The 25,959-nt window shown below is 47.1% G+C and overlaps 1 protein-coding gene and 1 long non-coding RNA gene across 2 annotated transcripts in view; one reads left to right on the top strand and one right to left on the bottom strand.

The window, feature by feature from the left end:
* The window catches only part of LOC142573125 (lipase 3-like), a 124,813-nt gene extending 100,135 nt beyond the window's left edge, over positions 1-24,678 (bottom strand). Inside the window, exon 1 of the mRNA XM_075682651.1 lies at positions 24,565-24,678. The gene's annotated coding sequence lies outside the window, so the exon portion shown is untranslated. The remainder of the gene's footprint in view (positions 1-24,564) is intronic.
* Positions 13,904-24,876, top strand: LOC142573126 (uncharacterized). Its single transcript, XR_012826232.1, has 2 exons — positions 13,904-14,121; positions 24,571-24,876. It is a non-coding gene; the product is annotated as an uncharacterized LOC142573126 (long non-coding RNA).
* The last annotated feature ends 1,083 nt before the right edge of the window (positions 24,877-25,959 follow it).

Raw genomic sequence — 25,959 nt, 5'->3', positions numbered from 1 at the left:
GCAGTTATTCAATACGAATTCTTCACTTTAGACAGCCTGTATACAAACTTATGGTCTTGATCAAGAGCAAAACAATTTATTATTTGGCCACTTGCACCACTATTCAATCTATTGAAAACAATGTGCGGTGTTGGAATATCCCACTTCTGCCCTTGAACGTACTCAAAATTCTACGTGCAGGTGTTGATGCACTGTTGCTTCTTTATTTTCATTACTGAATTTGTCCTGTGCAACGCATAAACGAAAGAAGTTTTTTTCTCATTTACAAGCTCCTCGATTGACCGGACATCCTGTCGTGAACGTCATTACACGCATAATCCGTGTAAATAATCCATGCGTGTAATGTCATAAAGCCCAGTTCATTCCTTTTTTTTCACAGGGGAAATTACACGCAAACTTTATATTTCGTTGTGTTTAGAAATAAAATATTCAATATTCGATATCAGCAGATTACCCTTCTCGAATATTCGTACTCGACTGAGTTTGAATATTTCAGAATATAACCAATTCGAATTTAAATATTTGAGTATTTGAACACGCCAGCAGTTATGTCAGTTGTAGACTATTAACATGAATCATATTTTTTGACGTAAATCTGCGGAAAACCGTAAGGTGGAGAGAGGTAAATAATAAAGGGAAAATGAGATGTCCACCCAATCGTAGCAGTTGCTCCAAAGGAAACCCATACGGGTTCCTCGAAAGAAAAGCCTCACAGTTGAATAATTCGTCCTGGTTGGGGACTCGAACCAGAGACCTCCGCCTTTCCGGGACAACCGCTCTACCAACTGAACTAACCAGGTGTCTAGCAGATGACAGGGCGAAGTCGAACTTGTTAACAAGTCCGGGAAAAGGCAAGAGTTTGACGTAATGGTTCTGCGGAAGCCCTCAAGGTGGGTTTCGCGTATGGGTTTCCTTTGTAAAAATTGCTACGACTGGATGAACGTCTCATTTTCCCGTTATTATTTACTCTCTGCACCTTGCGGTTTTCCGCAGATTTACGTCAAAAAATATGATTCATGTTAATAGTCTAAATTGACATAACTGCGCGCTAAACATGGCTGGCCTCTTATGATTGAACTAAACGTGGTTATATAGTTATCAAGCTACGAAAGAAGTTAATTGGTCCATGCATTACGTGATATTTGGGCGAGATTCACTTCTCATTACTCTTTTCCTGATCCATTCTCCCGCCTCACGGAGGAGCCATGCTGCGCGATCCGTCGTTCATGCGCTTTTCAGACATGAGTAGTATTTGACAGGGTTCGCACGGGTGTCGCTGACCCAGTGCAGGGGGCGACTCTGTACGCCTTCGCGTGCACAATTATCCTAAAGCACTGACGGTCAGCTTCATCATCACCATCATCAGCCTGGTTACGCCCACTTCAGGGCAAAGGCCTCTCCCATACTTCTCCAACAACCCCGGTCATGTACTAAATGTGGCCATGTCGTCCCTGCAAACTTCTAAATCTCATCCGCCCACTTTCTGCCGCCCCCTGCTACGCTTCCCTTCCCTTGGAATCCAGTCCGTAACCCTTAATGACCATCGGTTATCTTCCCTCCTCATTACATGTCCGGCCCATGCCTATTTCTTTTTCTTGATTTCAACTAAGATGTCATTAACTCACGTTTGTTCCCTCACCCAATCTGCTTTTTTCTTATTCCTTAACGTTACACCCATCATTCTTCTTTCCATGCGGGGCCAATCTTCTGCAATATACGTGACCGGCAAAAAGACGAGGAAGAGGCCTTGGGGGGAACACACTTTACGTAACTATATAAAGGCCCAATGTTCTGAAGTCGGCACGACTTAAGGCACGTATTTAAGACGGCGGCAGCGCAAAAAAAAGAAAAACACGGGCGGAGACAGGACAATGACGACAAGTTTACGTTAGGTAAGCCACATCTCTTTAACTGATCGATGCAATATTCATGTTCCTAGTCAGATGACAAATAGGAACAGAGAATATAACCACCCTATCTACTTTGATTTTGTTAACAAGGAAACAGTGCTCAATGACGTAGTAATATCAGAAGTCATCAGGAGAGGAATACGTCATAGAGATGAAAAAGCAAATATTCACAACTGATATTCTATGAAATATATAAGAGAACGCAGTAAAGGTAGAGTTGTGTAGGTTCTTTAGTAGGGGGCGGAATCGATAATGAGTGGTCTCGCACAGTAATACGTGACCGTGTATCGTCACCATTCATTCATTAGCAATTGATTCGTCATTGGCTGTGATGCCACTGCAACGGCGTTATCGCCCGGATCGATCACTCGGCACCACATATCGCAAGAAAATTGCGAAAATGAAACGGGTCGCTAAAGAACACGGTTCGAGCATGAGTGCTAGTGAAGAGCGAACGCACCTAAGGAATCGGGAGCAATGCGACGGGCTTTGAAAGCATAGAAGGCTGACGCAGGACGAATGCAAAGCAGAGCATTTCGCTATTGAGCCGAGTAAAAAATGTGAAGAGGCTGATGGTAGAGAAAGTTGGTTTACGGTTTACATTTAGATACTCCTTGTAGATGGGCACATACCAGGATTTAGCGGCCTTCCTCCTTCGCCTGAAAAAAAAAAGACTTTATTGTTTGACAATCCGGGGCACTCGACGAGAGCCATCCTCTGGCTGGACCTGAAGAAGACTTTCGATAACGTTCGCCGCGATGCCATATTACGACAAATAGACAAGCTGAAATTCGGACTGCGAACGTACAACTACGTCCGAGACTTCCTCACGGGAAGAACCGCTCGCATGCGAGTGGGACAACTAGAGTCAGATCAAATCAACATCGGGAGCTCGGGCACCCCGCAGGGCTCGGAGATCTCGCCGATGCTCTTCAACCTCGTCCGGCTGGGGTTACCCGACCGATTGCTTCAAATCGAAGGGCTGCATCACACGCTATACGCGGATGATATTACGATCTGGACGACAATGGACAGCGACGGAGCGATCGAGCAACGTTTACAGTAGACCATCCAATGCGTGGAAAACTACCTCGTGGGCACGCGACTCGCCTACTCGGCCGAAAAATCCAAACTGCTGCTGTATAGGCCGGTCAGAAAGGGGCGCCCACCTAATGGCTACAGCCCCCAGAAAAGGAAGAGATCCAATTAACGGCATCAAACGACCTACCCATCCTGATGGCAGACAAGATCCGGATACTAGGAATGATGATAGAGCCCAAAGGCGGCAAGGGCGAAGCACTTCGCAAGATAACGGCAAAGGCCACGAGCACGATGCAGCTCATTCGACGCATCACCAACAAATACGCGGGTATGCGCGAAGGCAGCGTCATACGACTCATACAAGCCTTCGTGATTTCTCAAATAAAGTAGAAGGCAGCGTTTCACAACTGGACGGTAGCGGAAAGAGACAAGCTCAACGCCCTCATACGCAAGGCGTACAAATGTGCGTTGGGCCTTGCGCCCGGAGTCAGTACCGCCAAGCTCTTAGAACTGGGCTTACACAATACGCTCGAGGAACTCGTGGAGGCGCAACAAGTGTCCCAACTCGAGTGCCTATCCAAGACCCGCCCGGGCAGAAACCTGCTCGAAAAGCTCGTCATCACATACCACACGCAGCACGGCATTAAAACAGAAATTCCAAGAACCATACGCGAGCAACTATACGTACCCCAAATGCCTCGCAACATGCACCCTCAACAACACAGATTGAGACGTAAAGTCAGGGCACAACACATGGCCCAAAGTTACTCCAACAAGGAGGCGGTCTTCACCGACGCAGCCCATTATCGAGACAGAAATAGTTTCGTGGCGGCAGTTACTAGCCACCGAGGCAACCACTTCGCGAGCGTCCCCGTGAACACGGCACATGCCGAAGTGGCAGAGGAAGCGGCCATAGCACTGGCCCTCACGCAAACCAAAGCGAGATACGTGATCTCTGATTCGCAAACGGCAATTCGCAATATTGCAAATGGGCGCATCTCGCAAGAGGCGTGTCACATACTCCAGCGACATCCCATACACTAGTGAGAGGCCGACTTCGATAACCGAAGGCACTTGCTATAGATCCCGGCACACACCGGATTGAGCACCCCTAACGGAGCGGCTCACCGCGTTGCTCGAGGCCTCACTCACCGAGCATCATCGGAGGAAGAGCCCCCGCGGAGTACTGCAAACGTCTGGGCGTGGGAGGATCATATGACCCGGTTCCACGACATCACGACACGTTACCAGTTACCAAGACGCGTATGCCCATTCCTGTGGCAGAGCTGCCAGCGACGCGGCATCGCGACCTGTGACGTCACGCTCCTATTCCTATATATACCAGCGTCCCACCGGCAATAAACGTTGTTCTTCACCGACAACCGGCTCGCTTATATGGTGGCAGTGGTCCCTAGTCGGCATGTCGACGCCAGCGTCCCTTCTTCCACCGCCGAAGCCCTTGGACACATCAGGCAACGCTTGGCGTGGATGGCAAACTTGGAAGATTGAGTTTACCTTGTTTTCTACTGCCACTCATCTGAACAAGCAGAGCAAAGATGTGCAGGCAGCCACGTTGCTAGTAACGATTGGTGAGGAGGCTAGGAAGGCGTACAGCACGATCAAGTTTGAAGCAGGGGAAGACAAAAACGACGTCGACATCTTGTTACAGAAATTTTAAGATTCCTACAATCCTTAAACGAATCTAAGCTTTCTCCGTTTCGGATCAAGAAACCAAAAGGAAGGTGAGAGCTTCAGTGAATGGTTGACAGAACTGCGTATACTAGCTAAAAAAGCGCGGCAGGCGGAACCATTTTGCACAAGTATGCAAGACGCCGCCGCCATCACGAGACGCGGTGCAGAGACGCAGAAATTTGCGTGAGCTGCGTCTAGAAGCAGACGCGGACTGTTTCTTAGAAACTTTAACGGTTCATGCCATAACAACAGACAACTGGAATGCGACGGTTCATATTGAAGGCACACCAATGAGGTGCAAATTAGACACGGGCGGAAACTGTTGCGTTATATCGAAACGAGGCATTGAGACGCTACCAGATAAGCCAACAGAATCCTGCCGGGTCACACTTACGGCACAAAACTGCATCGCATGAAAAAGTACGGCTGTTACTTTCAATGAACAACAAATCTCACGAAGAAACATTTTTTTCATTGTAGAGCAGAACGTGCCGGTAACACTAGTGGCTCAGCGGCGGAACGTTTGGGGTTGATCAGACGCTTGCACAGCATTAAATACGAACACATTTACCCCCCAGCACGGCCTTTTGCAGAAGTCTTCAAAGGAGTCCGCCAGCTAAGGGACTTGGAGTACAAAATGAAGTTCAAGCCCAGTGCCTCAGGTATCGTCGTGCCAGCTAGAAGAGTCACTGCGGCCCTCCAAGACAAAGTGAAGGCCGAACTACAGCGCATGGAAGACCAAGGAGTAATAACAAAGGTAACCGAACCTACGAAATTGTCCAGTCCCATGATCACAGCAGTGAAAAAGGACAAAGTACGCATTTGCCTGGATCCAAAAGAGCTAAACAAGTCCCTGTTACGCGAGCACTATCCTATGCCAACAATAGAGGACATAGTTCCGCGACTTTCCGAGGTAGCTTTTTTTCAACTTTAGATGCGGCATTTGGATTTCGGCAGATTAAACTACACGAGTCAAGCTCAAAACTCTGCAGTATGAGCACGCCGTATGGTCGTTATCGGTTTCTTCGAATGACATTTGACATCGCCTCGGCCACAGATATTTTCCAAGCAGCAATGCAGCGCCTATTGGAAGGGCTACCGTGAATAGCGGTATTCATGGACGACATACTGTTCTCGGGAAGAACTAAAGAAGAGCACGCTCACCAGTTGAAACTCTTGTTGACACGCTGTAAAGAACACGATCTTAGATTGAATCTCAAGAAATGCGCATTCTTGCAGCCCCATGTGCGTTACCTGGGCCACATATTCAGTGGAGAGGGCCTGCGCGTAGACCCGCAACAAGCGCAAGACATACTACAAATGCCGGTGCCCAAGAACACTAAGGAGCTACAAGTGTTTCTTTGTATGGTTAATTTCGTACAGCGATTCATTCCAAGGATGTCTGAAATTACTGTCCCGCTGCGAACCTTACTATGCAAAGACATTGCATAGGTATGGATCGAACAGCAGGAAAAAAAGTTTCGAAAAGTTGCGGCAGTCCTTGGCGCAAGCACCTGTGCTATCTTACTTCGACCCGAAAAAAAATGTTACCCTCTCAGTCGACGCGAGCCAATTCGGTGTTGGTGCGGTGCTTCTTCAAGAAGGCCGCCCTGTCGCTTTTTCGTCTTTGTCACTCACGGACACACAACAACGCCATGCGCAAATTGAAAAATAAACGCTCGCAAGTTTGCACGGTTGTACGAAATTCCACGATTACATTTACGGTCAGCCAGAAGTAACGGTTGAAACCGATCATCGACCTTTGGCGTCGATTTTCAAGAAACAGCTGCACCAGTGCCCCCTTCGTTTGCAACGCTTGAGGCTCACCTTGCAGCGCTATCCCGTCAATGTTATCTACAAACCGAGCAAGGAGCTATTTCTGTTATGAATTCAGCAGGAAGAACAACATTACTCGGTGCGGTCAAAAGCCGTTTGGTTATAAAACCATTACCCAAGAACATGCTCTCTGGGAGACACGACAAGAGGCGGTCTGCCAGAGCCAAGGCCCTTCAGGAAAGGTACCAAAACAACAAGCACACCGCTTATGTCGATGCAGCAAAGCAAAATCACCAAACTTACGTAGTGAGCGTCGTGACCGGAGAGGGAAGTATCCTCAACGCCGCGACCATAAAAACAGCGTCCACCGTGGAAGCGGAAGAGACTGCCATTGCTTTGGCCATCATGAATCCCTCCGTGCAAACTATCATAAGCGACTCCAAAAGGGCAATAGTCAACTTTTCGAGAGGCAGCATAGGCGTATGTGCAGCGCGAGTCCTACGGGACTTTAATAATGAAAACACTGTTGAACTCGTATGGGTCCCTGCCCATTCGGGGAATCAAGGGAATGAGGAGGCGCACTGGGTAGCCCGAGGTCTAATCAACCGGGAGATGTGCCCCTCAGACTCGGATCCCATGGATGAGGCACCGACGACATACCAGGAAATAACAAACTATTACAAGCAAAAAAGGCGAATTTACCCGCCTCCAAACGCAAGCCTCACGCGAGCGCAAGCCTCGATCCTGCATCGAATCCAAACTAAATCGTTCCCCAACCCACATTGGCTATCCATAATTACCAACGGGCAATGGAACCCAATATGTCAAAATTGCAGAAATCAAACATTGGCTACCCAAAATCACATTCTTTGGGGGTGCGAGGGCTTACCCCCTCCCAGGTCGCTCCTGCCAGCTCCCTCACAACAGACGTTGGAAGAGCTGCTCAGAACGCCGGAAGAAAAAGTACAAAAAGCCCTCGTTGCCTGGGCCGAAAGGGTCGCTCCTCGTGAGGGGCCATTCTAGGACTCGGGCCTGCCAGGTCATAACTGAGCAGAGTGTCAATAAAGTTGTTACCACCACCACCTTGCGGATGCTTTGTCACGATTTCCGAGCAAAGTGTGCATGGCTGAAGAGACCGAACAGTTTCAAGTAAATGTGCTCGATTTTGTTTCTGCTTCTAAAACGAGCATCGAAGACCTCCTTGCAGCAACCAATAGCGATCCAACCCTGCTCAAGCTGGCTCGCTTACAATTCCCTCACACTAGGTTAGACAGGACGCAAGCAGTACACTTCAGACAATTGCAAACGGATTCCTACAGAAACCCCAACCTCATACACGCCATATATCCAGACATGTACACTACAAACAGATGCACATCGTGTGGCGAGGTTGCCACACTTAATCACATGATATGGGAGTATCAGGAATTAACAAACAAGTCCGGCAGTGCCGACCCCTCCGTCTCTTCCACCGCGAGCCCCAGCTCGCGCTGGAGTGAGTGAGTGAGAAAACTTTTATTGTCCGTAATGGGTGACACCGGAGCTCCGGTACCGCTCGTAGGCGTCCAGGGAGCCCGGTGTTAGTAGACGAAGCGGTTTGCCGCTTCGGTTGCCAGACGGACAATGTTGGCCTGTGCCGCCGGGTCTTCGCTATAGACCGTTTTTTCGTAGGCGCCGCCATATTGCCAACGCAGTGGCGCCGCCTATGAGCAGCGCCATACTGGCTTGGGTGAAAGCGGTCTTTTGCATGGCAGGTACACGCTTGGCGGCAGTTTCTGGCGTTTGTTTTCGCGCTCGTGCGGTCTGTTTAGTATGACGTGCGTCTTCGACGTAGTAACCGGTTCTGTGAGACGTGCTGAAGTGGTTTAAGGAATCATGGCCGGAATTTCTGCTGGCGTTGAGGTGGACAGAACACGCAACGCGATGTGTGCGCGCATATTCGAGTCTGCAATCAGCCTCGGAGATGAACTGTGTATTTCTGAATGTTCCAGTCACTAATGTGACCTTAGTGCAGTATTATCCTCTATTTCTAAGCTGCGGAAACATACGCGACGATCATAACAGCGTGATCGTGGGTACCGTTCTGCTACGATAGGAGCTGTGATGTTATACTTTGGCAAGCGTTCAAACTGTTCGCTGCAGGTTACATTGCGTGACTACTTGGTTCGATGGGTGAGGTTTCCGCACCTGAATAAAATAGTTTTGGCAAGTGATAGCAGCATACCTTACAGTCTGAATTACGCTTGTCCAGCAAAGGGTCGACTGTTTACGAACTGCGCGAGCGTCCTAAGCAGTGGTAAGTGCTGGATTACATATATCTTTGTTCTATATACCGCATGGTCCAAGCATACCGCATCAGCGGTTATATATTTATAAACGTTGTGCGGCGTGACTATGCGAGGCCCTATTGTGGCGTTAGCCCGTTTTCTCTTGCTTTTTCGAGAAAGAGGATTATAACCGAATTTCTTTTTCGGTTGTGTTTGTTCCGTTCACTACGACGCACTCACACGCATTACGGAAATTTTGTCCTCAGAAATAGGCATCGCATTCTTTTTATGCGATCCTTCATATATTATGGCTGTCTGCAGGCAAAAAAGGCAATGCCGAAGCGCACAGCTTACATATGTACCGTGCTCGTTCACAAACCGCAGTGATCGCTGCGTTGAGCAGCGCCATCGGCCTCATGCAGGAAGGCTAGCGTAGACCTATGGTAATTTGAAGCCTACTAGACTTGAAATGCGCGAGAACGATGCCGGTGCATCACAAATATTTGATTGCGCCTGCCGCTTAGATGTTTCGTGGTTGCCTTAGGTTGGCCGTGCACGAGCACGCGCTCTTATGTTTATGCTTTGCCCCCTACGCCAAGCGATCAGATATTGAGCAGATTTACCATTTCATGCTGCTAATACAGAGACACCGGGTTTCTTTGTTGAGTTAAAACCGATATAAGTAAAATAGTTCACAACACATACACACACCGCGACTGATAATGTGCGTACACCGCGGCTTATAAAACGCGTCACATTTCTGCGCTCCCAAAAGATATTTCCGCCTACTGTAGTTACCGATGCACCGAAAGGCTTCCCTGACGACCTTATATGAACGGACACGGCGTAAATTTCACAAAATACCATCTAAAACATCTCAAAATCGCTCCGCAGCACGCGACAGCAATACTTTCAAGCAGCGCCGCGCCGGATCGCCCAAGCCAGAGAGGAGGAAAGGCTCTCCGCGCGCCCTATCCTCCTCGCCCGATGAAACGGTCTATAAAGCGCGGTCTCCCCCCCCCCCCCCCCCCAATGCTTCTTAGTCCTTAAATAAATTAAATCCCGGGGAGTAGCTGCACTACCATAGGATATGTCTTAGAGTTCCTATTTTATTGCAGAATCTGCAGAATTGGTCCTCCGGATTTCCCGTTTGCGTGAGGTATTTCCATCTGGGAGACATGTGGTTCTTGGCTTGCAAGCGGCGCCAGGTGACTGCCTCTGCGGACGTGAGGGACCTATCCGGGAGTGGATATTTCCGACGTCCTAATCTGTAGTGCTCTGTGACCTCGTGGTAGGTTGCGAGCGTCTCGACCTTAAAGTTAGGTTGAGGCTGCCGTCCCCCCCCGGATAATGAGCGCTCGGGCGAGGGCGTTGGCGGCTTCGTTTCCTGGTGTGTTGGAGTGAGCGGGGGCCCAGGTTATGGTGATCCCTCTATGTTACCTTTCGATATTATGCTGTACGCGTAGTCTGATATTTTACCTTTGCAGAAATTTCTTACTGCCGATTTGCTGTCGCTAACGATCACCCTCGCGTCCGTACTAACGCACGCTAGGGCGATCGCCGCTTCCTCCGCTGCCGTGGCGTCTACTCCGCTTGTATATATCGCGCCCTGTTCTGCTCCGGTCCCCTCGACTACCACTGAGACGGAACTTCCATCTCCGCCGAGGGCGGCGTCTGTGAAGGCAACCGTCTCGGGTGGCATTCTGGTTAGCTTTGTTGCCAAGTGTTTGGCTCTGTGCTGGCGTTTTTCCTGATCGTTTGGTGCGTGCATGTTCTTAGGTATCGGTGGACCGTGAGGGCTTTCCTAATTTTCGACTCAATGTGGACCGTCTGGTATTTGGTTCCTCTGTTGGCTTGTAGTCCTACCCAGTTTGGAATCTGCTGTCCTGTCTGGGTTAGACTCAGGCGTTCGAGTTGTGCCGTTCTCGTAGCTTCCACTAACTCCTGCCATGCTTTTATGCACCCCCATTCCCTCTAGTGCTTCAGTTGAGGTCGCGCTCGCGCTGGAAGACCGCACTGCTCAGCGCAGCTCTAGGCCATCCAGTGAGCCGAGGAAGCCGCTTCGAGACAAGGTCTTGGAACCGCGTCCGCGGCGGGTGCCCAGAACCACTAAAATGACGCCGGACTCAAATCTTATTGATTTGAAAGTAAAGTTTACATTCTCTCGCTTGGGAACTCCTCCACACATTACTACTGTACTTTAAATTCTATTTACCTTTAGTTTTTCACTATGCTCCCCAACACGCAATTCTTAAGGTTTCCGGTGATGTAGGTCCCGGGTTTCTTGTACGTATGAGCTTTAGAGCTCTGGGCGGTCTCGGGGAACCAGCCCACAAAATTTAGAAATTCTCATAATTATTTTCATGTTGGCGCTTTTCTTCTTTGCTCGATATATGTTTCCCACAACGGTCATATATTTATGAAGATTATTTACAAGTATTTGCACATTATTTCCTATTTTGCCCGTTAAGGGCTACATTGGGGAAAGATTTCACAAATGGTTGTCGCATATATGCGCGCACAGAGAAAAAATAAACTTTTGAGAAAATAGAGCGCTTTCAAAGAGCTCGCGCTCATTACATTTAACCTATATCACAACGGCGTCGCTGCTGTAGGGGGTGAGCTCCTCCAGCGATGTCCAATTGCTCATGTTTCGCGCCAGCCGACCTCTTCATATGCCCGCAAATCTTCAAGTAATTTTCCTGGAACATCTTTTGTTATTCTGTAGGCTGCAGTTGTCTGCTCTGCATGGCCTGCTCAACTCCATTCCTTTACCCTCGTCTCAACCAGTTCGCTCTGTACGTCATACGCCCTGCTTCTGTCTCATCATTACGCCTATAATCTTTTTTTTTTTTCGTTTTACAGTCTGATTTCGGGGCCGTCGTGACTGTCGTCGTCGACGTTGTTCTTGGTTCAAAACACGGCTCATGCTTATGGGCCACACTGGAGGCGATGAAAAGCAGATTGAAAAAAAAATGAATAAAAAAAACTCAAAAAGGAAATATTGCGCAACGTACGGACAGCAGAATTTTGATACAGCATACATTAATGAAATACATGTACACCATGCTTGGCACTCTTAGGAGCGTAACTTCCCAGCTGTTTCAGTAAACTTTTGCCAAGCTGCTATATTGGAATTATGGTTAGTACCCAACTGACAATAGATTTTAATTCGGTAAACTTAAGCCTTGATCGCCAGTTGGAAGTACGCAAGGATGAAGAAAATTAGAATATAAAAGCTTCATTCTAGTCTTCTTAAGCAGATTTAAAATTTTCTCGCTAACCCCTAACCCCTAACCCCTAACCCCTAACCCCTCGCTAAGTTCGTTTAGGCTAACAACGCAAATTCAGAATTAAGCGAAGTGCAATATGCCGTAACACGGGTCTCGGTACTGGTCCGTCTCCTTTTTTTTTCTCATTCTAAAATTAATAATTTGCCGTCTCGAGTTTCTTCTTGTATTAATTTGACACGGACTGTAACTCTTCTGATAAACAAAATGCCTTAACACAACATCCTTCAATCACGCATTAACGCTGTCTCAGAATGGTGAGGCGTTTAGAATCAAAGTAACAAATCTAAATGCCCTAACACAACATCCTTCAATCACGCATTAACGCTGTCTCAGAATGGTGAGGCGTTTAGAATCAAAGTAACAAATCTAAATTTATGCGTCTGTCTAAATCAGCTGCTAATTTACATGCCTGTAACTTCAATACCATATTACTAGACACTGTGCAGTCTTATAAACACCTTGGCGCTGACATAGGTAATAATTCAACATAAAATATCCCCATAACGTACATTGCTAACAACGCTGATTGTTCGGATACCTTCGCCATAGCTTTGCCAAGTCACCTTCTGTCGTTAAATTGATGTTGCACAAAACACTCGTTCATAAAAAAGTAGAATATACTAAATACTATACTTATACTTATACTAAATCAGCGTGTCACGCTGATTTAGTATAATCTCGCGAACTGTCCCGAAATATATCGGTCCGTTCCATAATCTCTAAATATAACCGAACCGTGGGCGTCAAATACATGAAAAGGTGTCTTGAACTGCATTGTCTTGCTTGTAGACGTAACATCTTCCAACTAATCGTATTTCACAAAGTTTTTCATCATCCTTACCTGCACAATCATCTAGTCCTTTCTGCCCAATACACTTCACACCACTTGGATTATATATATATATATATATACACACACTTACCGTGCGCATCCATACTCCATCTCAGAAGTTGTCGACGGCACTATGGAAGCTGCAAGGTTCTTAGCCAATGAGAAGGCCGAATTCTATGTGTTCATCCGCGCCGCGTCGTCTGATCACCGCCAGAATAATTGGTGGTACACGACGTGCACGCGCAAAGGTCACAACATGTCACGTGTCGCGTACGTGTCGCGTACGTATTGCGTTCCATTGCAAGCAAAAATACAACTGTTTAATCGCGAGAACAATCAGACAGTTACACCCGGAACTACGCAAGGACATTACCTATGTACGCCTCGTGCCATCGGTTTTGCTGCAAACGACTAGTGAGACGGAGCATAAAGATTGTGTGTGTTTTCCTGAACTTATAGTAACCATTTATATTACTGTAACAATTTAATGACCGCACATTTCATGTCAAGTGCAGCTCTCATTATCATGCTTTTACTTTGTCCGGTGTCTTTAGTTTCAGCTAACATGTTAAAAATCGGAACAATTTTGTAACCTCCTGTTCACCCTTCGTTTTTGTACTGTATAACTCTCGCCTCCCCTCTGTCTTTTGATCCTAATTGGCATGTCTTGACCTGACCATAAATAAATAAATATACGGCTTGCGAGCAAGCAGTTAAGCCCAGAAACGAAGACTCGTGTTTAAGAAACTGCTCTCGCGGAAAAGCCTTCCTTCGTTGACAGGCACACGCAAGCCAGGAATGACAATTAGCCTCGTGGCACGCCGGTCGCCACCGGCGCTTGCGTAAGAGGATCTTTGAGACCGCGGGCCTAATTTGGGCTCCCAGTGTAGCAAGTTCAAAAGCGCATCAGCGCCGGCGTACGCGGTTCGCCAGAGCGGCTCTTCGGTGCCGTTTCGTAAGCGCTCTCCCTCAGCCGGATGTACTTGCGCGACCCCCAACCCCTCTTTCTCTGAACGTGTGTGTCACTTAGAGAAACAAGTTATATGAACAACCGCTTCGCTTTTTTCTTTTTCTAATTGTTTATAGCGAGCGCCTACAACCGCATGCCCGTAGGCGCGCGGAGACCTTTACTCTCCCACGTTGGTGTCTGCACGGGCAAAAAAAAAACAAAATAAGAAGAAAAACACAAATGCTGAATGACGTGCGTAAGGCCTGTCGGCAGACAAGCATCGGCCACCGAGCGACAGCCACGTCCAGGCATCGGCACCAGGCGCCTTGCGGGCCGACCGCTCTTGGAACGCAGCGAATACGTAAGTGACGATACCGCATCCTTCTTTCTCCAATGATTAAGCAGGAAAGATGCTCCAAGTTTGTAAAGGCACAAAAGAAGCCGGAAACAACCAGAAAATGTATCAAATAAGTAAACAGGAAGCGCGCCGGCTAGCAATACATTACTGCCTTCGACACAATTAACAGGTAGCTGAGTAAGAAGCAAAACGCTGTATAATCATCTAAAACACTCGACGCGTGTTTTGTTATATTTTTTTTCATCTACCATTATTTTTGCCTTTAATCATTGGCTCGCCCGAAGCCGTGCCCCTGCTGTCGCCAGGATAGGCTACTCGGCTGATAAGAAATTAGCAGAATAGGAGGAAATTTTCTTATGAAATTGCAGCTTTGGATCTCACACTATATTGCATCAACCATTATTTATCTAGTCAGGTAACAGGCGCACTGAGAATTACTTGTGATAACGCTATCAACACCACCTAGGTAACAATTCGTTTGCAAATAATTACGCATACTCAAATGGCGGTGGCATAAGAGCCGACCTGGGCGGGCTCATAGCCATTGTGGAACCAAATGTTCTAACGTTTCTATTCAGTTTACATCCTTTCCGGCCTTCCTCATTGGTTTGTATACGACACTCCGTAGTTGTTATCGCTGGAATCGGGCACTCGGTGTGGCGCACGATAAGAGAAATAAATAAAATGGTCTATTATAAAATACCACCCCTGACACTCAGCAAACCACGCTTTATAGTCGAAATGTCCGCCCTGCTACGTGACCTGTCTGCACTAGGCGCTCATGGCTGCGTGAATGGTTAAATACACGGATAAACCATTAAAACTAAGTGCTTCCGTTTGGCTATATGGATCATGTTCCGCCAAAATGAATCGCCTTTGCCTTTCACGCAGTATTAGGCAAATACGTGGCGTTAAAACGCTGCGACGGCAGCTTTTATCTGCCGTCAGGATGTCTTGACCTGACCAATGCCAACTAATGTTACTACGCGCTGATCACACCGCTTTCCGTAATTTTCTGTCCTGTTCCCTAAGTCAGCTCGTGGGATCAAGTCGCTGATTTTCTAATAAAGATTTACTCATTCATACACGCACGAACGCCGATGGGCTCCGTTGCACTTTGCAGTTCTACAGTGCTGTCGCGGACATCCCAGCAAAGGCCACCACCACGTAATTAAGTTCCAATAACACACACAGAACACAAAATGCATCAGGCCAGGGCCTCTTGCCTTCCACTGTGGACAATAGGGATGCGATCCAAAGCCAGAGGGAGCAACCTTTGTTAGCGGTAGACCAGAGAAAAACGAGCGGAAAATTTTAGACGCTGATGAGGCTCCAAGACACGTCTACACCGGTATCCCGAAATACACTTAATATTTCGTGTAAGAAATTGCAATGTTTACAGATCAGTGCGCTTGCTGCACTTGTGATAGCCGATGAGAGTCAAGAGAGATCCATGTGTCTTTCCTTCCTGCATCACTGATTATTTTGTCTGTTATTTATGTTCCGGAATGCCTGGTCAGTATGCCTTGTCGATTATTGAGTTATAAAATCAAACTTTATAACAGCACTCACATCGTAAAGTTTTTCCGTCCTTTTTTCATTCTCTTTTCACACTGCCGACGAAGTAAGGTGCAAACTTCTCTCAGACAAGGTTTCTGAGGTGGCCAATCGGTTTACACTAATTATGGCTAAATAGCGCAGACGACGTCACAGTCTATAGAGGACACAGAGGACACTACGCTCTCTATAAGTGACTCGAGCCGCCGGAACGAAAAGACGGTGAAGAACAGACAATAAACAGGTCATACTTGATGCCAAAGACTAATCAACAGGAGTTAAGGCTAGAAACAAATCAAAAGCACGGTTAAAGTAAACGACTATGACCGGAACCAACAAAACAGATTTGTAAACCGGATTTTGACAAATGAAAATCAGAAATGAAAACAACATACATATTAAAAACATGCCGTCAAGGTGAGTCTGATCTAGACAGAGTCGAGGTTACTTAATCTCTTTGTCAAAAAAATTCAACAACGATTCCGATACTGCCCATAGCTATAATGCGAAATATGATAGCGCAGCTCTCTACGTGTTTTCATTTCGCGATGCATTTCCTGACGCGAGCAATCTGTCTGGTGCGGCACGTTGCTAACGGGGCGAAGATGGGCGCGACTGCCTCGCTAAGAGGCAGCGCGTGGGCACGGTGTAAGATACGCACATGCGTTTTAGGTGAGGACACTCGTGAGGCACGATCTGCCAGATAAGCTGGCAACGGCGCGCGCCCGTCGCCCCGGCGACGGCAGCGGATATCTATCGGTGCGACGACGCAAGACAGAAAAGGTTTGATCCACCGTTGCGATAACAACTGGCGCGTCGCGGGAAATCTCAATTCAACGATAGATTCAGCTCTTTCTGCGGTGTCACCTCACAGATGTGTGTAGCCGCTGTTGTCGGGAGCGCGTGACAGGCGGCTTTCTTTCGCCGCGTCACTCAATCGTTTCGGATTTCCCGCGAAGTGACGGTTGCTATGCCAACGGGACACAAAACCTTTCTTCAAGTTGCGTCTTGAAGTTGCGTGAAGTTGCCAGATAGGCAGCCAGCGCCATCTGTGGAACGACGGACGACGCGCGAGGTTGTTACTCTATCTGGTCGATCGCGCTTCGCAAGCAAGCCTACAGGGTGTCCCAGCCAACTTTAGCCAGAGTTTAAAAATATGCGAACATCACGTAGCTGGAGAGGACAAAGGGAATGTTGTCTGCCGTCGCTTGGAGATACTCAAATTATTATTATTATTTTCATTCTGCCTATTTAGACAATTAGTCTTTATTAATTACTCAACTTCTCGAATATTATAATTACATTAAAAGTGTAAATGAGAAAATTGAAGAGCGACATGACAAACTGCCGACACAGCTTTCTGTTTCTCAATACGTGCTATATAAAAGTGTCCGAGCGTGAAAGAAGCCTGCAAATTCACACAAAATTGCCGCGCGACCGGCCGCTCGAGGCACTTTGTTCAGGTATATTGCGCACTTTGCACACTTTTGTAAGCGCTCTAGATCACGACTTTTTTCCCCTCTCCTACTGTACTTGTTGTCCTGTGCTTGATTTCTGCCAAGCTCTGCCATCCCCGCCAAAGTTGAAACGGCACTGTAGCCTCTACCGCACCACGAAAATCACTCGGGTAACTTTTGATTGGCTGGTCACAAATAATATTTCTATTTCAAGATCAATCTATCAACCAGTCATTCAATGAAATCAATTTTATTTTCTTTGAATCGTGCGTTCAAGACACTCAAGCTTCTCTCGGCCGACGACGGTTAGGAAGCATATTTGCGTAACCGCATTTCCCACTTTCCGACTTACGCATTTTCATTCCGAAAAAAAAACAGTATCGGAAACGCAATAGTCGTGCGACTAATATAAAATCAAACATCCGTCGGCGCTGCGCAGACCATGCCCTGCTCTTATAGTGTCAGAGGAAACACAACTGTGAGCAGCCGGCTATAGTCAGCCTTCACTTGAACCAACCAGTAGGTCGGCCGGCTGAAAAACCAGGGCCGTTACAAAGTATAACCCTTCTATTCCAATGCTAATCTTTTTTTTTCTTTTTTTTTTCACTCTTCGTCAGTGTTCCTATACTGGAGGAGTGGCAATGAAGGGAAAGCTAAGGAGGGGAAATATGGGCAAGTAAGAGCGCTTTTCGAAAATTTCCTGCATTCTCATCCGCCTTAGTCTAAGATGGGAAAGAGAAAACATCTGATTTACAATAGCAATAGCAAAATGAGACAAATTATGACGCTGCGAGTTAAATTAGTCTTATTTTTCTTCTCTTCCGCGTTTGACTCAAATGTGCACGTGGCAGCTAAGCTGATGTAGCATCTGTTTCAAGAAACCAAAGCCACTGTCGAAATCTGTCGGACTACTTGGCGCCGTAACACAGTGAAGAAACTCCACACTCCGTTGCCATAAAAAGTGATCCGCGAGTGGCAAAGTTCCGCCCATGTGACCAGCGGCATGGTTCAGCCGGCCGTGGTTCAAAAGGAAGGAGTAAGTAGAGCGAAAGGAATCCGACCACTACTTAATACCAACCCAGCTTCATCTATCCGTCCAATTTTAGTTTTCATTTATTTTCTCCATAATGCAATTGTATTACACTCTTCGAAGAATACTCTTCATTCGTAAATTCAGTTACTATTATAGCCACCCCAGTCATCATGCAGTGATATATAGGGTGAGCAACACCGACGAATATAGCGAATTTTTCTCTTTATATGAGCGCTGACATGGAAATTCTGAGTTGTCATTACTTTTTCTGAGGTAAATAAAAAGCAAAGTCCTCTAAGCTCCGCATGAAGTACTGGCAAGTATCACAGCACCTAAGTAATTCGCTACCCCACTTGTTTCTATGAGCTACGCTTAGTTTCGGTACCCAGTGCGTAGGTGTGGGGGTCATGACGTCACTGGCTTGCTCCTTTCCTGCGATAACTGCGGCTGTCACGTGCGACTGCAGGAAGTAAAGCGAACGGCACTTTTGAAGAATGACTTTATTTCGGCTTACAAACCGACATGGGAAACCAAAAGGCCTCAGTAAGGCCTGCCCTGAAGAAAAAATGAATAAATTAAAACTTGGCCAATAGACATATTTATTTCCACGCTTGGGCGGCCACGGGGCACAACGTCAGTATGAATTTAAATGTAAGCGCGCAGGCCCACTTTATACACACACATCTCGCAACAATGACTCCTGCTGCAACTTGAAAATTGCAGCTGAGCCCAGTGCAGTATACGAAAACGACACAGAGCTAATAAACTGACCATATGTTATATTGAAAGGAAATACGTGAAAGTAAGGCGTGAACATATCAAGAAAGAAGAAAGACATACACAATCCAGGTTAGAAAATAAGGCACTTCAACGCAAAGTCATGAACAAACTTCTTAAAACGATGTGGAGTGCTTCTTATGCGCGAGTTAAAGAATTTAACATCACCGGTATTTAAAATGTTAGCTTTTGGATACCACAATTCGTCCATGGTCTGTCAGGTTGATAATATGTACATCGAAAGTTTCAGGCATTGTGCACGGCATATAATTATGTTCACACTGTTTTATTTCGTTCACACTTTTTTAATTAGCAATGTCACCGTGCCTCGCCTTAGTGCTACACGGTGCCAGCAAATTTTGCTTTGCTTCCCGACGTCAAATTGACATCGATGACTCAGGTCTGCATTTACACGCCCAAATATAGTATCGCGTTAAAATATCTTAAATGTGTTTTCAAGCCTTCATCTTTGCCAGATATAATCATTTCGCGTGCGATATACCTGTGGTCAGCTACATGAAACTTAGATGTGCGAAAACCTGTCCTCGCCTGTCTGATCGTCACCTGTCTGCAGTTTCGCCGCATACACTTGGCACGTAGCAGCAGGGCAAGTTAGCTGACACTGATTTTGCTTGAAGTGCGAAAAAAAAAGGCACACGAGATAAGCAAATGAGATAGAAGCGCAGAGAAGGGCTATCTAACAACTGATAACTTCATCAAGACAATAAAATAAACCCAAACGGCCAACCTACCGACGCATGCACTTAATTCACACCATGTTGACGCACACGTATGCCTAGCATTGAAAAAAAGAGACAATGGAAGTAATTTCATTACCAGTGCGTCATGCATCGTGTCCACTTGTGTGCACACGACACACTTGTGGATTAACATTGAGCGCACAAGTAGCTGTTTGAATAAAAGGTCGCGAGAACTTAACTGAAAGACGTGCATCCTGATCACCCAATTCAAGTCGTGTGCCAACAAAGCTTTCTTTGATCGCGCGTGCGTGGTAGCATGCCCTAATATAGGCTTGCGGGGCACCCCAGCACCACGTGTACGACTCGCGGGGCCAAATAATTACTCTAAAAAAATGACGCTTTTTCCCGAAAGTAAAAAAAAAAAACAATGTCATGCGCGAGTTGTCGCGAAAAGGAAACGTTTTGTGTTCCGGGCTCGTTACCAGAAGTCGCTATCTGGCGTTAATGATTACGGCGAACCTGTTCATGCCCATCGAATACTCAAATAATTCCTTACAAATAACGGTATGAAAGGGAGAAATTAGCAGCCGCCCGAATTGTAGCACGAAGTTCCGAAGGAAATGCATGCCGATTTCTCAGAAAGAAGGCCTCGCAGTTCTAAAGGTATTCAGGTACCTCAGACTCCACTTCCCTCATAATTTCTCTTGCAACAAGCATACCCTCTCACGCACACTAAAAAACACGCAACAAATGAATAACAAGAGCTTGGCTTTTTCCGACAAACCCTTCGTGCGGTTCCTATAAAACCAAAGCAGCAAACATACAAAATGATAATCCACCCAATCTTCCACTATGAGTCTAATGCTCGGAATCCTATTCAAAAATTATATGAAATATATTAAGTTTACGCAGAAGAAAGCTGGAGGAAAGCCGGAAAGATGACCAAGTTAAAGGAAATTTGAAAATGCGTCATGCCTGCCCATATTATAATAATCCATAACAAGAGATTGCTAAAAGAAATGAAGGATTATAGGCCCATTGTCTCGCTTTCAATAGTGTATAAAATATTCACCAAAATAATTTCCTTTAGAATCAGAGCAACAGTTGAGTTACGTCAATCCAGAAAACGAGCTGGCTATATGAAGCGTTATGGCGACTCGGCGAGAAGGGTCGTTGATTCAGTCCTCTGACGAGCATGACATGGATCAGTGCCGCTGAATCCCGCCACGCACAAGGACTCTGCGGACGAGCTGCTGCGAGCGGGGCGATTCGTTGCCGCCCAGCCTGATCACGCTCGTCAGCGGTCTGAACAAGCGAACAACCGCCCTGTCGTGCTAATCCAGCTTTACAGAATGGATGTCGAGAACTCCCAAATGCATAACATACGCGTCATGGCGCAAAATGTTTCCTCCGCTGCAGCTACTGAATGCGCAGTGGCGCTGCTGCTACGAACAAAGCTGCCGCGCACAGCTGCCCCTTAGAGGCCCAGCCACTGGCTTCGGCGAGGGCTCTAATCACTCGCGCGGTGGCTTCTGATTCAAAAGTTCTGGAAGAGCGACGGAACGAAAAATGTTAGGCGTAACGCTGAGAGACGGGAAGATAGCTGTCTCGATTAGAGAGCAAACGAGAGCAGCCGACATTCTAGTTGACGTTAGATGAAATGCAGTTGGACAAGGGTGTGCAAACGTCAGGTAGATAACCGGTGGTGTATTAGAGTTATAGAATGGGTGCCAAGAGATGCAAGCGTAGTCAGGGACAGCAGGAAGACAGGTCGCGTAATAAAATTAGTAAATTTGTAGGCATAACACTGTGTCAGCTGGCACAGGACGCATATATAATTGGAGATCGTTGCGACAGGCTTTCGTCCCGCAGTAGACATAAATGTCAATTTGCCGTGACCGCACGGAGTAATACACTGTCAAAAGCGTGAGTGAAAACGGTAAATATACCCGCTTTGGTGGCGTAGTGGCTATGGCGCCGCGCTGCTAAGCGCGAGGGCGCGGGATCGAATCCAGACCGCGACGGCCGCATTTCCATGGGGGTGAAACGAAAAAAAAACGGCTGCGTACCTTGGTATATGTGACGGGTGTATACGTATGATTCTGCTGGGAAAGGCATAAAATGGCCGGGGAATATCAAATAAACTTCCAGTTGGCAGTCAGCGCTTCTCTGTGGTATTTGTTTCTTCGCGTCCTTCTTTTATTTGCGCTTTTCAACCTTAGCTCTAAACGGATATAACTATCGCTAACATTCCAGGAACTTAAGTATACGTGCAGGCGCCTCCTGCGCCGAGCAATAATGTTCAACATTTGTTAGCCGGTGAAACACAGTCGCAGGAGGAAGATAAAGAAGTGTGTCAATATGAGGATGACGATGTTACGGCCCCCACATGGGAGCTTCGTGTTTTCTTCATGCTGATTCCTTCCAAACAAAGGAGTTCATCAGACTGTCGACTGGACAAAGCTATCCGTCTAGTCTACCGCAAATATGACAGGGATTTTGCACGTCCCGTTAACCTATCTTGTTTAACCTAATTTATCACTTATTGTCTTCACAGTGATACCTTCAACTTCTTTTTCCTACCTTAATTTGCTCCGACATGCTCTTGCATTCCCGAAATCTTACTCATTTCGCACTGGAATGGCCGACAACGCTCTCTGCAACGCCTGTCTTTGCGAGGAGACGCCAGAACGCATTCTGCGCGACTGTCCTGAATATAACGTTCAGAGACAGTCCCTGGCGTCCGTTCTACCGCACCTTGACTATAGACCATTGTCAGTTGAAACGATTTTCACATGTCGCCGACAGAAGATATCGCAGCTGAAGGCAACGAAGGGACTACTTCGTTTTATGCGAAGCATATTACTAGAGCTCAACCCAGCTCCTCAGGCGCGGCGGTGTCGCCTTCAAGGCTGACCACGTGACACCGTGACGTCACGACAGAGGAGAAACGGGGCTCCAACTCGCGCCGTCGCTCGCGGCGTCGCGGCGGTATATAAGCAGCTGCGCTTGTTTCTAGGTGGCTTTGGCTCAACTCTTGCAAGATGGGCTGGGTGGGAATCGAACCAGGGTCTCCGGAGTGTGAGACGGAGACGCTACCACTGAGCCACGAGTACGATGCTTCAAAGCGGTACAAAAGCGCCTCTAGTGAATGCGGTGTTGCTTTAGAAACGAGCTGTTTCTAAGGCTCAGGCGTGCGTCGCTTGCTCAGGCGCACATTTCGTTGCCGCGCCGATCGCTGCGTTGCTCGACGCTCACCGCGTCCAATGCGGGGCGCGTAGTCGCTGCGCCGTAGCCCATTGTCTTACACCCCTTGGCGGGTCGACGGGAACGCTGTCGCGTTCCACTCTTGAAGGCGAAGCAGAGTAACGCATGAGTTGTTTCTTCGTCTAGCCGAACCAAATATAGCCAAGCAACAGCAGTTCACCAGGCTAAACAGTGGTTCAACAACTAAAATAAAGGCTAGTATGCTTCGCATCCTGGGCTTAACCTTAGCTAAGCCACAGCCATTTTTTGAAAGAGACGGACTTTGACAAGCGGCTGTGAAAGTGATGTCACGTACCACGCAAGAGTGACGGACTGTAACTAAGGATGTGTGTGCTGTGCTACGTGCTCTGTCTCTCTTTCCTCCCCATCTTTCTACCCCCCTAACCGCTCCCATGCGTAGGGTAGCAAACCGGTACACCTAAAATGGTTAACCTCCGTTTTTCCTTCTCCACTTTTTCCTTTTCCTTGCCCCTCACATAAATACTTAATCACTAAACATATACGTTTCCGTAGCCGTCGCAGCTTAAACCTTTGCCTAGAACCGACATGCCTAACAGCGTACCTGCCCTCACAATTTTTTTCGTACAGTTCAAGATCCTTTTACGATTTCACGAATGTTGCACCAAGTTTTCAGAAACATAAATTCTGTGCGAAAAAGTTCACTCATCGGTCTTGTGACTTGCCGTTTGAAGTCTTCTCAAGGTGAAGTTTCCAGAGGGGTACGTTATTCGAGTATGTTTATACAGAAAATTTCCTGAAGAAGCCGAAATTAACGACAGCAAATGCGCTGAAGAAGTCATTGCTACCTGTTTTGTTGCTTGTCAGTCTCCAGTGTTCCAAGTTTGCTGCATCTAAAGGTTCGGAAAGTCTAAAGGGTCGTCAGTAAAGTATATGTCAGTTGTCGAAGCTAATGTTACCCGAAACTGTTCAACAACAAAAAAAGTACAAAATGTGGTGCATGATACAATTATAAGACCTACGGTGCTCGGTCGACAGACCTGTGACGATAGGGCGCATAACTATAATTATATCTTGCACTGCGTTTTGTTAATTTTTTTTCGTTGAACAGCTTGGGTGACGTTACCAGAGACGTTGCGTATGCATCCCACAAAAGCAGTACGTAAGTTTTTAAAGGAGTGTGCAAGTAAAGTTTAAAGTAAGCTTTAAAAAAGAAGGAAACTTCATGCACCCCTCCTCTCCCCCTTTTGTGTGTGCGCGCGCATGTGTGTGTGTGTGTGTGTGTGTGTGTGTGTGTGTGTGTGTGTGTGTGTGTGTGTGTGTGTGTGTGTGTGTTTGTGTGTGTGTGTGTGTGTGTGTGTGTGTGTGTGTGTGTGTGTGTGTGTGTGTGTGTGTGTGTGTGTGTGTGTGTGTGTGTGTGTGTGTGTGTGTGTGTGTGTGTGTGTGTGTGTGTGTGTGTGTGTGTGTGTGTGTGTGATTTTCCGAATTTAAAGTTGACCAAGTTGGCAGCAAAATAAAAGCTTTCTTTCTTAATTTCACTGCAGAACGTAGGGGTGTTCTACATGAGGTGCTCGTTCATTGCCCTTAAGTGATTTTTGCTACTCCATTTCATGCGTGATCTCCCTTCTCCTGAAATGGCCCCTGCGAGTATGCAGGATAAATAATTAAGTCAATCAATAAATAAATAAACCTTTACCTGCAGCTTTCCTATCCATCGCCAGAATGGTTGGCAAGGCCACCTTGGCAGGCGTCACAGTCCTTACTATCGTGATGATGGTGGCAACCGTGGCCCGGGCCTGCGACCCTTCGGAGTGCTACTCTCGGTGCATTGGCGACGGCGGACGCTCGGGAAGGTGTATCGGGCGCGTCTGCCAGTGCAGGCAACACGGCAAACGCAGCGTCGAGAGTCACCTGGACATGTGGCCAAAGTACAGGATTGCGTCATGAAGTGTGCGGACACTTTTGTGGTGTTGCCAGCGTTCAATAAATACGTGTTTCAAACATTGTACATGCTCTTGTGAAGTGCTCGCAGCCTTTTCCGAAACGTTTGAATCAAAAGCCGCTGCGCGAGTGACTGGAACCCTCGCCGAAGCCAGTGGTTGGGCCTCTAAGAGCCAGCTACGCGGAATCTTTGTCCGTAGCAGCAGCGCCACTGCGCATTCAGTAGCCGCTGGAGGAAGCATTTCGCGGCATGACGCGGATGTTATGCATCTGGGACTACTCGTCATCCGTTCCGTAAAGCTGGATTCACACGACAGGGCGGTTGTTCGCTGATCCAGACCGCTGACGAGCATGATCAGGCTGGGCTGCAACGAATCGCGCCGCTCGCAGTTCGTCCGCAGAGTCCTTGTGCGTGGCGGGATTCAGTGGCACTGATCCATGTCATGCTTGTCAGAGGACTAAATCAACGACCCTTCTAGCCAAGTCACCCTGTAAACCCAAATTAACGGTTTGAAAAAAAAAAAGTCATTCAGTGACACTGACTGTCCCGGTTTTCATCTTAAGCAAGAAATGATTTTGCTCCCGTGGTCGGCGACCTTCAAGTGACCTTGAGCCAAACGCCAGAGCCGTTATCCGGGCACTAAAATGAGTACATTCGGGCTAGTTGACAAGAAAATTTGTTCACCCCTGGGCAGACGTACAACTGTGGTATGAACATAAAGTACAATATAACGTATAGCACACATCTTACACGCCATATAGCACATGTCATACACGTCATACTTTATATAAACAAAACAGGTTAGCAAATGAAATAGTAAATGGTGCCTGCTTGACACTGGCTTTGCCACACACGCAAAGAAACACCATTACAACGTCCATGCAAAAACATTATTCTCAGCCTAGAATTCATGAATGACACCCGGGGCACATACAAGTACAAAGTCTCTACTCAGACAAACAGAATTTGGGCATCATTTTGGCTGTAGGAAGACTATGCCTCGGGAGACGGTTAGGCACCGCGTAGACTAGCGGCGAAGAATCTCGGTACTCGGCTTCACCGAGTTTGAACAACTGTTCTTCAAGATTACCCCATACTAGAGTCCGTAGTTTGCGCATTCTGGGGTACATTTCTCTATTTGACTGCCCA

The sequence above is a fragment of the Dermacentor variabilis genome, chromosome 2 (genome assembly GCF_050947875.1).
Source record: "Dermacentor variabilis isolate Ectoservices chromosome 2, ASM5094787v1, whole genome shotgun sequence".
NCBI lineage: Eukaryota > Metazoa > Arthropoda > Arachnida > Ixodida > Ixodidae > Dermacentor > Dermacentor variabilis.
The sequence above is the reverse complement of the archived record's forward strand: the minus strand, read 5'-3'. Positions and strand labels throughout refer to the sequence as shown.